General features: G+C 60.3%; 1 long non-coding RNA gene across 1 annotated transcript in view; it reads left to right on the top strand.

Annotated features, from left to right (window-relative positions):
- Window positions 1-15,022, top strand: part of LOC307181409 — a 1,096,443-nt gene that overhangs the window by 489,289 nt on the left and 592,132 nt on the right. The gene's annotated exons all lie outside the window — the stretch shown is intronic.

Genomic DNA, 15,022 nt, shown 5'->3' with positions numbered 1-15,022 from the left:
CGGGGAAAGGTTAGGGTTAGGGTTCGGGCTAGGGTTTGGGTTAGGGGACGGGGACGGTTTAGGGTCCAGGTGAGGGTACCGCAACGCTTTAGGGGGAGCGTGCGTGTGAGGGCGCGGGTTAGTGTTAGCGTACGGGTTAGGATTAGGGGACGGGTGAGGGTCAAGCTTCGGGGAAGGGTTAGGGTTAGGGTTTGGGCTAGGGTTAGGGTTAGGGGACGGTGACGGTTTAGGGTCCAGGTGAGGGTACGGCAACGCTTTAGGGGGAGCGTGCGTGTGAGGGCGCGGGTTAGTGTTAGCGTACGGGTTAAGATTAGGGGAAGGGTGAGGGTCAGGCTTCGGGGAAGGGTCAGGGTTAGGGTTCGGGCTAGGGTTAGGGTTAGGGGACGGGGACGGTTTAGGGTCCAGGTGAGGGTACGGCAACGCTTTAGGGGGAGCGTGCGTGTGAGGGCGCGGGTTAGTGTTAGCGTACGGGTTAGGATTAGGGGACGGGTGAGGGTCAGGCTTCGGGGAAGGGTTAGGGTTAGGGTTCGGGTTAGGGTTAGGGTTAGGGGACGGGGACGGTTTAGGGTCCAGGTGAGGGTACGGCAACGCTTTAGGGGGAGCGTGCGTGTGAGGGCGCGGGTTAGTGTTAGCGTAATGGTTAGGATTAGGCGACGGTTGAGGGTCAGGCTTCGGGGAAGGGTTAGGGTTAGGGTTCGGGCTAGGGTTAGGGTTAGGGGATGGGGACGGTTTAGGGTCCAGGTGAGGGTATGGCAATGCTTTAAGGGGAGCGTGCGTGTGAGGGCGCGGGTTAGTGTTAGCGTACGGGTTAGGATTAGGGGACGTGTGAGGGTCAGGCTTCGGGGAAGGATTAGGGTTAGGGTTCGGGCTAGGGTTAGGGTTAGGGGACGGGGACGGTTTAGGGTCCAGTTGAGGGTACGGCAACGCTTAAGGGGGAGCGTGCGTGTGAGGGCGCGGGTTAGTGTTAGCGTACGGGTTAGGATTAGGGGACGGGTGAGGGTCAGGCTTCGGGGAAGGGTTAGGGTTAGGGTTCGGGTTAGGGTTAGGGTTAGGGGACGGGGACGGTTTAGGGTCCAGGTGAGGGTACGGCAACGCTTTAGGGGGAGCGTGCGTGTGAGGGCGTGGGTTAGTGTTAGCGTACGGGTTAGGATTAGGCGACGGTTGAGGGTCAGGCTTCGGGGAAGGGTTAGGGTTAGGGTTCGGGCTAGGGTTAGGGTTAGGTGACGGGGACGGTTTAGGGTCCAGGTAAGGGTACGGCAACGCTTTAGGGGGAGCGTGCGTGTGAGGACGCGGGTTAGTGTTAGCGTACGGGTTAGGATTAGGGGACGGATGAGGGTCAGGCTTCGGGGAAGGGTCAGGGTTAGGGTTCGGGCTACGGTTAGGGTTAGGGGACGGGGACGGTTTAGGGTCCAGGTGAGGGTACGGCAACGCTTTAGGGGGAGCGTGCGTGTGAGGGCATGGGTAGTGTTAGCGTACGGGTTAGGATTAGGGGACGGGTGAGGGTCAGGCTTCGGGGAAGGGTCAGGGTTAGGGTTCGGGCTAGGGTTAGGGTTATGGGACGGGGACCGTTTAGGGACCAGGTGAGGGTACGGCAACGCTTTAGGGGGAGCGTGCGTGTGAGGGCGTGGGTTAGTGTTAGCGTACGGGTTAGGATTAGGGCACGGGTGAGGGTCAGGCTTCGGGGAAGGGTCAGGGTTAGGGTTCGGGCTAGGGTTAGGGTTAGGTGACGGGGACGGTTTAGGGTCCAGGTGAGGGTACGGCAACGCTTTAGGGGGAGCGTGCGTGTGAGGGTGCAGGTTAGTGTTAGCGTACGGGTTAGGATTAGGGCACGGGTGAGGGTCAGGCTTCGGGGAAGGGTCAGGGTTAGGGTTCGGGCTAGGGTTAGGGTTAGGTGACGGGGACGGTTAGGGTCCAGGTGAGGGTACGGCAACGCTTTAGGGGGAGCGTGCGTGTGAGGGCACGGGTTAGTGTTAGCGTACGAGTTAGGATTAGGGGACGGGTGAGGGTCAGGCTTCGGGGAAGGGTCAGGGTTAGGGTTCGTGCTAGGGTTAGGGTTAGGGGACGGGGACGGTTTAGGGTCCAGTTGAGGGTACGGCAACGCTTTAGGGGGAGCGTGCGTGTTAGGGCGTGGGTTAGTGTTAGCGTACGGGTTAGGATTAGGGGACGGGTGAGGGTCAGGCTTCGGGGAAGGGTTAGGGTTAGGGTTCGGGCTAGGGTTAGGGTTAGGGGACGTGGACCGTTTAGGGTCCAGGTGAGGGTACGGCAACGCTTTAGGGGGAGCGTGCGTGTGAGGGCGCGGGTTAGTGTTAGCGTACGGGTTAGGATTAGGTGACGCGTGAGGGTCAGGCTTCGGGGAAAGGTTAGGGTTAGGGTTCGGGCTAGGGTTAGGGTTAGGTGACGGGGACGGTTTAGGGTCCAGGTAAGGGTACGGCAACGCTTTAGGGGGAGCGTGCGTGTTAGGACGCGGGTTAGTGTTAGCGTACGGGTTAGGATTAGGGGACGGGTGAGGGTCAGGCTTCGGGGAAGGGTCAGGGTTAGGGTTCGGGCTACGGTTAGGGTTAGGGGACGGGGACGGTTTAGGGTCCAGGTGAGGGTACGGCAACGCTTTAGGGGGAGCGTGCGTGTGAGGGCATGGGTTAGTGTTAGCGTACGGGTTAGGATTAGGGGACGGGTGAGGGTCAGGCTTCGGGGAAGGGTCAGGGTTAGGGTTCGGGCTAGGGTTAGGGTTATGGGACGGGGACCGTTTAGGGACCAGGTGAGGGTACGGCAACGCTTTAGGGGGAGCGTGCGTGTGAGGGCGTGGGTTAGTGTTAGCGTACGGGTTAGGATTAGGGGACGGGTGAGGGTCAGGCTTCGGGGAAGGGTCAGGGTTAGGGTTCGGGCTAGGGTTAGGGTTAGGTGACGGGGACGGTTTAGGGTCCAGGTGAGGGTACGGCAACGCTTTAGGGGGAGCGTGCGTGTGAGGGTGCAGGTTAGTGTTAGCGTACGGGTTAGGATTAGGGCACGGGTGAGGGTCAGGCTTCGGGGAAGGGTCAGGGTTAGGGTTCGGGCTAGGGTTAGGGTTAGGTGACGGGGACGGTTAGGGTCCAGGTGAGGGTACGGCAACGCTTTAGGGGGAGCGTGCGTGTGAGGGCACGGGTTAGTGTTAGCGTACGGGTTAGGATTAGGGGACGGGTGAGGGTCAGGCTTCGGGGAAGGGTCAGGGTTAGGGTTCGGGCTAGGGTTAGGGTTAGGGGACGGGGACGGTTTAGGGTCCAGGTGAGGGTACGGCAACGCTTTAGGGGGAGCGTGCGTGTGAGGGCGCGGGTTAGTGTTAGCGTACGGGTTAGGATTAGGGGACGGGTGAGGGTCAGGCTTCGGGGAAGGGTTAGGGTTAGGGTTCGGGCTAGGGTTAGGGTTAGGGGACGGGGACGGTATAGGGTCCAGGTGAGGGTACGGCAACGCTTTAGGGGGAGCGTGCGTGTGAGGGCGCGGGTTAGTGTTAGCGTACGGGTTAGGATTAGGGGACGGGTGAGGGTCAGTCTTCGGGGAAGGGTTAGGTTTAGGGTTCGGGCTAGGGTTAGGGTTAGGGGACGGGGACGGTTTAGTGTCCAGGTGAGGGTACGGCAACGCTTTAGGGGGAGCGTGCTTGTGAGGACGCGGGTTTGTGTTAGCGTACGGGTTAGGATTAGGGGACGGGTGAGGGTCAGGCTTCGGGGAAAGGTTAGGGTTAGGGTTCGGGCTAGGGTTAGGGTTAGGGGACGGGGACGGTTTAGGGTCCAGGTGAGGGTACGGCAACGCTTTAGGGGGAGCGTGCGTGTGAGGGCGTGGGTTAGTGTTAGCGTACGGGTTAAGATTAGGGGACGGGTGAGGGTCAGGCTTCGGGGAAGGGTCAGGGTTAGGGTTCGGGCTAGGGTTAGGGTTAGGGGACGGGGACAGTTTAGGGTCCAGGTGAGGGTACGGCAACGCTTTAGGGGGAGCGTGCGTGTGAGGGCGCGGGTTAGTGTTAGCGTACGGGTTAGGATTAGGGGACGGGTGAGGGTCAGGCTTCGGGGAAGTGTCAGGTTTAGGGTTCAGGCTAGGGTTAGGGTTAGGGGACGGTGACGGTTTAGGGTCCAGGTGAGGGTACGGCAACGCTTTAGGGGGAGCGTGCGTGTGAGGGCGCGGGTTAGTGTTAGCGTACGGGTTAGGATTAGGGGACGGGTGAGGGTCAGGCTTCGGGGAAGGGTTAGGGTTAGGGTTTGGGCTAGGGTTAGGGTTAGGGGACGGTGACGGTTTAGGGTCCAGGTGAGGGTACGGCAACGCTTTAGGGGGAGCGTGCGTGTGAGGGCGCGGGTTAGTGTTAGCGTACGGGTTAAGATTAGGGGAAGGGTGAGGGTCAGGCTTCGGGGAAGGGTCAGGGTTAGGGTTCGGGCTAGGGTTAGGGTTAGGGGACGGGGACGGTTTAGGGTCCAGGTGAGGGTACGGCAACGCTTTAGGGGGAGCATGCGTGTGAGGGAGCGGGTTAGTGTTAGCGTACGGGTTAGGATTAGGGGACGGGTGAGGGTCAGGCTTCGGGGAAGGGTCAGTGTTAGGGTTCAGGCTAGGGTTAGGGTTAGGGTACGGGGACGGTTTAGGGTCCAGGTGAGGGTACGGCAACGCTTTAGGGGGAGCGTGCGTGTGAGGGCGCGGGTTAGTGTTAGCGTACGGGTTAGGATTAGGGGACGGGTGAGGGTCAGGCTTCGGGGAAGGGTTAGGGTTAGGGTTTGGGCTAGGGTTAGGGTTAGGGGACGGGGACGGTTTAGGGTCCAGGTGAGGGTACGGCAACGCTTTAGGGGGAGCGTGCGTGTGAGGGCGCGGGTTAGTGTTAGCGTACGGGTTAGGATTAGGGGACGGGTGAGGGTCAGGCTTCGGGGAAGGGTTAGGGTTAGGGTTCGGGCTAGGGTTAGGGTTAGGGGACGGGGACGGTTTAGGGTCCAGGTGAGGGTACGGCAACGCTTTAGGGGGAGCGTGCGTGTGAGGGCGCGGGTTAGTGTTAGCGTACGGGTTAGGATTAGGGGACGGGTGAGGGTCAGGCTTCGGGGAAGGGTCAGGGTTAGGGTTCAGGCTAGGGTTAGGGTTAGGGTACGGGGACGGTTTAGGGTCCAGGTGAGGGTACGGCAACGCTTTAGGGGGAGCGTGCGTGTGAGGACGCGGGTTAGTGTTAGCGTACGGGTTAGGATTAGGGGACGGGTGAGGGTCAGGCTTCGGGGAAGGGTTAGGGTTAAGGTTCGGGCTAGGGTTAGAGTTAGGGGACGGGGACGGTTTAGGGTCCTGGTGAGGGTACGACAACTCTTTAGGGGGAGCGTACGTGTGAGGGCGTGGGTTAGTGTTAGCGTACGGGTTAGGATTATGGGACGGGTGAGGGTCAGGCTTCGGAGAAGGGATAGGGTTAGGGTTCGGGCTAGGGTTAGGGTTAGGGGACTGGGACGGTTTAGGGTCCAGGTGAGGGTACGACAACGCTGTAGGGGGAGCGTACGTGTGAGGGCGCGGGTTAGTGTTATTGTACGGGTCACGATTAGGAGACGGGTGAGGGTCAGGCTTCGGGGAAGGGTCAGGGTTAGGGTTCGGGCTAGGGTTAGGGTGAGGGGATGGGGACGGTTTAGGGTCCAGGTGAGGGTACGACAACGCTTTAGGGGGAGCGTAGGTGTGAGGGTGCGGGTTACTGTTAGCGTACGGGTTAGCATTAGGGGACGGGTGAGGGTCAGGCTTCGGGGAAGGTTTAGGGTTAGGGTTCGGGATAGGGTTAGGGTTAGGGGATGGGGATGGTTTAGGGTCCAGGTGAGGGTACGACAACGCTTTAGGGGGAGCGTAGGTGTGAGGGCACGGGTTAGTGTTAGCGTACGGGTTAGGATTAGGGGACGGGTGAGGGTCAGGCTTCGGGGAAGGGTTAGGGTTAGGGTTTGGGCTAGGGTTAGGGTTAGGGGACGGTGACGGTTTAGGGTCCAGGTGAGGGTACGGCAACGCTTTAGGGGGAGCGTGCGTGTGAGGGCGCGGGTTAGTGTTAGCGTACGGGTTAAGATTAGGGGAAGGGTGAGGGTCAGGCTTCGGGGAAGGGTCAGGGTTAGGGTTCGGGCTAGGGTTAGGGTTAGGGGACGGGGACGGTTTAGGGTCCAGGTGAGGGTACGGCAACGCTTTAGGGGGAGCATGCGTGTGAGGGAGCGGGTTAGTGTTAGCGTACGGGTTAGGATTAGGGGACGGGTGAGGGTCAGGCTTCGGGGAAGGGTCAGGGTTAGGGTTCAGGCTAGGGTTAGGGTTAGGGTACGGGGACGGTTTAGGGTCCAGGTGAGGGTACGGCAACGCTTTAGGGGGAGCGTGCGTGTGAGGGCGCGGGTTAGTGTTAGCGTACGGGTTAGGATTAGGGGACGGGTGAGGGTCAGGCTTCGGGGAAGGGTTAGGGTTAGGGTTTGGGCTAGGGTTAGGGTTAGGGGACGGGGACGGTTTAGGGTCCAGGTGAGGGTACGGCAACGCTTTAGGGGGAGCGTGCGTGTGAGGGCGCGGGTTAGTGTTAGCGTACGGGTTAGGATTAGGGGACGGGTGAGGGTCAGGCTTCGGGGAAGGGTTAGGGTTAGGGTTCGGGCTAGGGTTAGGGTTAGGGGACGGGGACGGTTTAGGGTCCAGGTGAGGGTACGGCAACGCTTTAGGGGGAGCGTGCGTGTGAGGACGCGGGTTAGTGTTAGCGTACGGGTTAGGATTAGGGGACGGGTGAGGGTCAGGCTTCGGGGAAGGGTTAGGGTTAGGGTTCGGGCTAGGGTTAGGGTCAGGGGACGGGGACGGTTTAGGGTCCAGGTGAGGGTACGGCAACGCTTTAGGGGGAGCGTGCGTGTGAGGACGCGGGTTAGTGTTAGCGTACGTGTTAGAATTTGGCGACGGTTGAGGGTCAGGCTTCGGGGAGGGGTTAGGGTTAGGGTTCGGGCTAGGGTTAGGGTTAGGGGACGGGGACGGTTTAGGGTCCAGGTGAGGGTACGGCAACGCTTTAGGTGGAGCGTGCGTTTGAGGGCACGGGTTAGTGTTAGCGTACGGGTTAGGATTAGGGGACGGGTGAGGGTCAGGCTTCGGGGAAGGGTCAGGGTTAGGGTTCGGGCTAGGGTTAGGGTTAGGTGACGGGGACGGTTTAGGGTCCAGGTGAGGGTACGACAACGCTTTAGGGGGAGCGTAGGTGTGAGGACGCGGGTTAGTGTTAGCGTACGGGTTAGGATTAGGGGACGGGTGAGGGTCAGGCTTCGGGGAAGGGTTAGGGTTAAGGTTCGGGCTAGGGTTAGAGTTAGGGGACGGGGACGGTTTAGGGTCCTGGTGAGGGTACGACAACTCTTTAGGGGGAGCGTACGTGTGAGGGCGTGGGTTAGTGTTAGCGTACGGGTTAGGATTATGGGACGGGTGAGGGTCAGGCTTCGGAGAAGGGATAGGGTTAGGGTTCGGGCTAGGGTTAGGGTTAGGGGACTGGGACGGTTTAGGGTCCAGGTGAGGGTACGACAACGCTGTAGGGGGAGCGTACGTGTGAGGGCGCGGGTTAGTGTTATTGTACGGGTCACGATTAGGAGACGGGTGAGGGTCAGGCTTCGGGGAAGGGTCAGGGTTAGGGTTCGGGCTAGGGTTAGGGTGAGGGGATGGGGACGGTTTAGGGTCCAGGTGAGGGTACGACAACGCTTTAGGGGGAGCGTAGGTGTGAGGGTGCGGGTTACTGTTAGCGTACGGGTTAGCATTAGGGGACGGGTGAGGGTCAGGCTTCGGGGAAGTTTTAGGGTTAGGGTTCGGGATAGGGTTAGGGTTAGGGGATGGGGATGGTTTAGGGTCCAGGTGAGGGTACGACAACGCTTTAGGGGTAGCGTAGGTGTGAGGGCACGGGTTAGTGTTAGCGTACGGGTTAGGATTAGGGGACGGGTGAGGGTCAGGCTTCGGGGTAGGGTCAGGGTTAGGGTTCGGGCTAGGGTTAGGGTTAGGGGACGGGGACGGTTTAGGGTCCAGGTGAGGGTACGGCAACGCTTTAGGGGGAGCGTGTGTGTGAGGGAGCGGGTTAGTGTTAGCGTACGGGTTAGGATTAGGGGACGGGTGAGGGTCAGGCTTCGGGGAATGGTTAGGGTTAGGGTTCAGGCTAGGGTTAGGGTTAGTGGACGCGGACGGTTTAGGGTCCAGGTGAGGGTACGGCAACGCTTTAGGGGGAGCGTGCGTGTGAGGGCGCGGGTTAGTGTTAGCGTACGGGTTAGGATTAGGAGAAGGGTGTGGGTCAGGCTTCGGGGAAGGGTTAGGGTTAGGGTTCGGGCTAGGGTTAGGGTTAGGGGACGGGTACGGTTTAGGCTCCATGTGAGGGTACGGCAACGCTTTAGGGGGAGCGTGCGTGTGAGGGCGCGGGTTAGTGTTTGCGTACGGTTTAGGATTAGGGGACGGGTGAGGGTCAGGCTACGGGGAAGGGTTAGGGTTAGGGTTCGGGCTAAGGTTAGGGTTAGGGGACAGGGACGTTTTAGGGTCCAGGTGAGGGTACGGCAACGCTTTAGGGGGAGCGTGCCTGTGAGGGCGCGTGTTAGTGTTAGCGTACGGGTTAGGATTAGGGGACGGGTGAGGGTCAGGCTTCGGGGAAGGGTCAGGGTTAGCGTTCGGGCTAGGGTTAGGGTTAGGGTACGGGGACGGTTTAGGGTCCAGGTGAGGGTACGGCAACGCTTTAGTGGGAGCGTGCGTGTGAGGGCGCGGGTTAGTGTTAGCGTACGGGTTAGGATTAGGGGACGGGTGAGGGTCAGGCTTCGGGGAAGTGTCAGGGTTAGGGTTCGGGCTAGGGTTAAGGTTAGGGGACGCGGACGGTTTAGGGTCCAGGTAAGGGTACGGCAACGCTTTAGGGGGAGCGTGCGTGTGAGGGCGCGGGTTAGTGTTAGCGTACGGGTTAGGATTAGGGGACGGGTGAGGGTCAGGCTTCGGGGAAGGGTCAGGGTTAGGGTTCGGGCTAGGGATAGGGTTAGGGGACGGGGACAATTTAGGGTCCAGGTGAGGGTACGGCAACGCTTTAGTGGGAGCGTGCGTGTGAGGGCGCGGGTTAGTGTTAGCGTACGGGTTAGGATTAGGGGACGGGTGAGGGTCAGGCTTCGGGGAAGGGTTAGGTTTAGGGTTCGGGCTAGGGTTAGGGTTAGGGGACGGGGACGGTTTAGGGTCCAGGTGAGGGTATGGCAACGCTTTAGGGGGAGCGTGCGTGTGAGTGCGCGGGTTAGTGTGAGCTTACGGGTTAGGATTAGGGGACGTGTGAGGGTCAGGCTTCGGGGAAGGATTAGGGTTAGGGTTCGGGCTAGGGTTAGGGTTAGGGGACGGGGACGGTTTAGGGTCCAGTTGAGGGTACGGCAACGCTTAAGGGGGAGCGTGCGTGTGAGGGCGCGGGTTAGTGTTAGCGTACGGGTTAGGATTAGGGGACGGGTGAGGGTCAGGCTTCGGGGAAGGGTTAGGGTTAGGGTTCGGGTTAGGGTTAGGGTTAGGGGACGGGGACGGTTTAGGGTCCAGGTGAGGGTACGACAACGCTTTAGGGGGAGCGTGCGTGTGATGGCGCGGGTTAGTGTTAGCGTACGGGTTAGGATTAGGCGACGGTTGAGGGTCAGGCTTCGGGGAAGGGTTAGGGTTAGGGTTCGGGCTAGGGTTAGGGTTAGGTGACGGGGACGGTTTAGGGTCCAGGTAAGGGTACGGCAACGCTTTAGGGGGAGCGTGCGTGTGAGGACGCGGGTTAGTGTTAGCGTACGGGTTAGGATTAGGGGACGGATGAGGGTCAGGCTTCGGGGAAGGGTCAGGGTTAGGGTTCGGGCTACGGTTAGGGTTAGGGGACGGGGACGGTTTAGGGTCCAGGTGAGGGTACGGCAACGCTTTAGGGGGAGCGTGCGTGTGAGGGCATGGGTAGTGTTAGCGTATGGGTTAGGATTAGGGGACGGGTGAGGGTCAGGCTTCGGGGAAGGGTCAGGGTTAGGGTTCGGGCTAGGGTTAGGGTTAGGGTACGGGGACGGTTTAGGGTCCAGGTGAGGGTACGGCAACGCTTTAGGGGGAGCGTGCGTGTGAGGGTGCAGGTTAGTGTTAGCGTACGGGTTAGGATTAGGGCACGGGTGAGGGTCAGGCTTCGGGGAAGGGTCAGGGTTAGGGTTCGGGCTAGGGTTAGGGTTAGGTGACGGGGACGGTTAGGGTCCAGGTGAGGGTACGGCAACGCTTTAGGGGGAGCGTGCGTGTGAGGGTGCAGGTTAGTGTTAGCGTACGGGTTAGGATTAGGGCACGGGTGAGGGTCAGGCTTCGGTGAAGGGTCAGGGTTAGTGTTCGGGCTAGGGTTAGGGTTAGGGGACGGGGACGGTTTAGGGTCCAGGTGAGGGTACGGCAACGCTTTAGGGGGAGCGTGCATGTGAGGGCGTGGGTTAGTGTTAGCGTACGGGTTAGGATTAGGGGACGGGTGAGGGTCAGGCTTCGGGGAAGGGTTAGGGTTAGGGTTCGGGCTAGGGTTAGGGTTAGGGGACGGGGACGGTTTAGGGTCCAGGTGAGGGTACGGCAACGCTTTAGGGGGAGCGTGCGTGTGAGGGCGCGGGTTAGTGTTAGCGTACGGGTTAGGATTAGGGGACGGGTGAGGGTCAGTCTTCGGGGAAGTGTTAGGTTTAGGGTTCGGGCTAGGGTTAGGGTTAGGGGACGGGGACGGTTTAGTGTCCAGGTGAGGGTACGGCAACGCTTTAGGGGGAGCGTGCGTGTGAGGACGCGGGTTTGTGTTAGCGTACGGGTTAGGATTAGGGGACGGGTGAGGGTCAGGCTTCGGGGAAAGGTTAGGGTTACGGTTCGGGCTAGGGTTAGGGTTAGGGGACGGGGACGGTTTAGGGTCCAGGTGAGGGTACGGCAACGCTTTAGGGGGAGCGTGCGTGTGAGGGCGTGGGTTAGTGTTAGCGTACGGGTTAAGATTAGGGGACGGGTGAGGGTCAGGCTTCGGGGAAGGGTCAGGGTTAGGGTTCGGGCTAGGGTTAGGGTTAGGGGACGGGGACAGTTTAGGGTCCAGGTGAGGGTACGGCAACGCTTTAGGGGGAGCGTGCGTGTGAGGGCGCGGGTTAGTGTTAGCGTACGGGTTAGGATTAGGGGACGGGTGAGGGTCAGGCTTCGGGGAAGGGTCAGGTTTAGGGTTCGGGCTAGGGTTAGGGTTAGGGGATGGTGACGGTTTAGGGTCCAGGTGAGGGTACGGCAACGCTTTAGGGGGAGCGTGCGTGTGAGGGCGCGGATTAGTGTTAGCGTACGGGTTAGGATTAGGGGACGGGTGAGGGTCAGGCTTCGGGGAAGGGTTAGGGTTAGGGTTTGGGCTAGGGTTAGGGTTAGGGGACGGTGACGGTTTAGGGTCCAGGTGAGGGTACGGCAACGCTTTAGGGGGAGCGTGCGTGTGAGGGCGCGGGTTAGTGTTAGCGTACGGGTTAAGATTAGGGGAAGGGTGAGGGTCAGGCTTCGGGGAAGGGTCAGGGTTAGGGTTCGGGCTAGGGTTAGGGTTAGGGGACGGGGACGGTTTAGGGTCCAGGTGAGGGTACGGCAACGCTTTAGGGGGAGCGTGCGTGTGAGGGAGCGGGTTAGTGTTAGCGTACGGGTTAGGATTAGGGGACGGGTGAGGGTCAGGCTTCGGGGAAGGGTTAGGGTTAGGGTTTGGGCTAGGGTTAGGGTTAGGGGACGGGGACGGTTTAGGGTCCAGGTGAGGGTACGGCAACGCTTTAGGGGGAGCGTGCGTGTGAGGGCGCGGGTTAGTGTTAGCGTACGGGTTAGGATTAGGGGACGGGTGAGGGTCAGGCTTCGGGGAAGGGTTAGGGTTAGGGTTCGGGCTAGGGTTAGGGTTAGGGGACGGGGACGGTTTAGGGTCCAGGTGAGGGTACGGCAACGCTTTAGGGGGAGCGTGCGTGTGAGGGCGCGGGTTAGTGTTAGCGTACGTGTTAGAATTTGGCGACGGTTGAGGGTCAGGCTTCGGGGAAGGGTTAGGGTTAGGGTTCGGGCTAGGGTTAGGGTTAGGGGACGGGGACGGTTTAGGGTCCAGGTGAGGGTACGGCAACGCTTTAGGTGGAGCGTGCGTTTGAGGGCACGGGTTAGTGTTAGCGTACGGGTTAGGATTAGGGGACGGGTGAGGGTCAGGCTTCGGGGAAGGGTCAGGGTTAGGGTTCGGGCTAGGGTTAGGGTTAGGGGACGGGGACGGTTTAGGGTCCAGGTGAGGGTACGACAACGCTTTAGGGGGAGCGTAGGTGTGAGGACGCGGGTTAGTGTTAGCGTACGGGTTAGGATTAGGGGACGGGTGAGGGTCAGGCTTCGGGGAAGGGTTAGGGTTAAGGTTCGGGCTAGGGTTAGAGTTAGGGGACGGGGACGGTTTAGGGTCCAGGTGAGGGTACGACAACGCTTTAGGGGGAGCATACGTGTGAGGGCGTGGGTTAGTGTTAGCGTACGGGTTAGGATTATGGGACGGGTGAGGGTCAGGCTTCGGGGAAGGGATAGGGTTAGGGTTCGGGCCAGGGTTAGGGTTAGGGGACTGGGACGGTTTAGGGTCCAGGTGAGGGTACGACAACGCTGTAGGGGGAGCGTACATGTGAGGGCGCGGGTTAGTGTTATTGTACGGGTCAGGATTAGGAGACGGGTGAGGGTCAGGCTTCGGGGAAGGGTCAGGGTTAGGGTTCAGGCTAGGATTAGGGTGAGGGGATGGGGACGGTTTAGGGTCCAGGTGAGGGTACGACAACGCTTTAGGGGGAGCGTAGGGGTGAGGGTGCGGGTTACTGTTAGCGTACGGGTTAGCATTAGGGGACGGGTGAGGGTCAGGCTTCGGGGAAGGTTTAGGGTTAGGGTTCGGGATAGGGTTAGGGTTAGGGGATGGGGATGGTTTAGGGTCCAGGTGAGGGTACGACAACGCTTTAGGGGGAGCGTAGGTGTGAGGGCACGGGTTAGTGTTAGCGTACGGGTTAGGATTAGGGGACGGGTGAGGGTCAGGCTTCGGGGTAGGGTCAGGGTTAGGGTTCGGGCTATGGTTAGGGTTAGGGGACGGGGACGGTTTAGGGTCCAGGTGAGGGTACGGCAACGCTTTAGGGGGAGCGTGTGTGTGTGGGAGCGGGTTAGTGTTAGCGTACGGGTTAGGATTAGGGGACGGGTGAGGGTCAGGCTTCGGGGAATGGTTAGGGTTAGGGTTCAGGCTAGGGTTAGGGTTAGTGGACGCGGACGGTTTAGGGTCCAGGTGAGGGTACGGCAACGCTTTAGGGGGAGCGTGCATGTGAGGGCGCGGGTTAGTGTTAGCGTACGGGTTAGGATTAGGAGAAGGGTGAGGGTCAGGCTTCGGGGAAGGGTTAGGGTTAGGGTTCGGGCTAGGGTTAGGGTTAGGGGACGGGTACGGTTTAGGGTCCATGTGAGGGTACGGCAACGCTTTAGGGGGAGCGTGCGTGTGAGGGCGCGGGTTAGTGTTAGCGTACGGTTTAGGATTAGGGGACGGGTGAGGGTCAGGCTACGGGGAAGGGTTAGGGTTAGGGTTCGGGCTAAGGTTAGGGTTAGGGGACAGGGACGTTTTAGGGTCCAGGTGAGGGTACGGCAACGCTTTAGGGGGAGCGTGCGTGTGAGGGCGCGTGTTAGTGTTAGCGTACGGGTTAGGATTAGGGGACGGGTGAGGGTCAGGCTTCGGGGAAGGGTCAGGGTTAGCGTTCGGGCTAGGGTTAGGGTTAGGGTACGGGGACGGTTTAGGGTCCAGGTGAGGGTACGGCAACGCTTTAGTGGGAGCGTGCGTGTGAGGGCGCGGGTTAGTGTTAGCGTACGGGTTAGGATTAGGGGACGGGTGAGGGTCAGGCTTCGGGGAAGTGTCAGGGTTAGGGTTCGGGCTAGGGTTAAGGTTAAGGGACGCGGACGGTTTAGGGTCCAGGTAAGGGTACGGCAACGCTTTAGGGGGAGCGTGCGTGTGAGGGCGCGGGTTAGTGTTAGCGTACGGGTTAGGATTAGGGGACGGGTGAGGGTCAGGCTTCGGGGAAGGGTCAGGGTTAGGGTTCGGGCTAGGGATAGTGTTAGGGGACGGGGACAATTTAGGGTCCAGGTGAGGGTACGGCAACGCTTTAGTGGGAGCGTGCGTGTGAGGGCGCGGGTTAGTGTTAGCGTACGGGTTAGGATTAGGGGACGGGTGAGGGTCAGGCTTCGGGGAAGGGTTAGGTTTAGGGTTCGGGCTAGGGTTAGGGTTAGGGGACGGGGACGGTTTAGGGTCCAGGTGAGGGTATGGCAACGCTTTAGGGGGAGCGTGCGTGTGAGTGCGCGGGTTAGTGTGAGCTTACGGGTTAGGATTAGGGGACGTGTGAGGGTCAGGCTTCGGGGAAGGATTAGGGTTAGGGTTCGGGCTAGGGTTAGGGTTAGGGGACGGGGACGGTTTAGGGTCCAGTTGAGGGTACGGCAACGCTTAAGGGGGAGCGTGCGTGTGAGGGCGCGGGTTAGTGTTAGCGTACGGGTTAGGATTAGGGGACGGGTGAGGGTCAGGCTTCGGGGAAGGGTTAGGGTTAGGGTTCGGGTTAGGGTTAGGGTTAGGGGACGGGGACGGTTTAGGGTCCAGGTGAGGGTACGGCAACGCTTTAGGGGGAGCGTGCGTGTGAGGGCGCGGGATAGTGTTAGCGTACGGGTTAGGATTAGGCGACGGTTGAGGGTCAGGCTTCGGGGAAGGGTTAGGGTTAGGGTTCGGGCTAGGGTTAGGGTTAGGTGACGGGGACGGTTTAGGGTCCAGGTAAGGGTACGGCAACGCTTTAGGGGGAGCGTGCGTGTGAGGACGCGGGTTAGTGTTAGCGTACGGGTTAGGATTAGGGGACGGATGAGGGTCAGGTTTCGGGGAAGGGTCAGGGTTAGGGTTCGGGCTACGGTTAGGGTTAGGGGACGGGGACGGTTTAGGGTCCAGGTGAGGGTACGGCAACGCTTTAGGGGGAGCGTGCGTGTGAGGGCATGGGTAGTGTTAGCGTACGGGTTAGGATTAGGGGACGGGTGAGGGTCAGGCTTTGGGGAAGGGTCAGGGTTAGGGTTCGGGCTAGGGTTAGGGTTAGGGTACGGGGACGGTTTAGGGTCCAGGTGAGGG

Source organism: Stenella coeruleoalba, assembly GCF_951394435.1.
Source record: "Stenella coeruleoalba genome assembly, contig: scaffold_83, whole genome shotgun sequence".
NCBI classification, from domain to species: Eukaryota; Metazoa; Chordata; class Mammalia; order Artiodactyla; family Delphinidae; genus Stenella; species Stenella coeruleoalba.
Note: the sequence above shows the minus strand (reverse complement) of the source record. Positions and strands in the feature narration are given on the sequence as shown.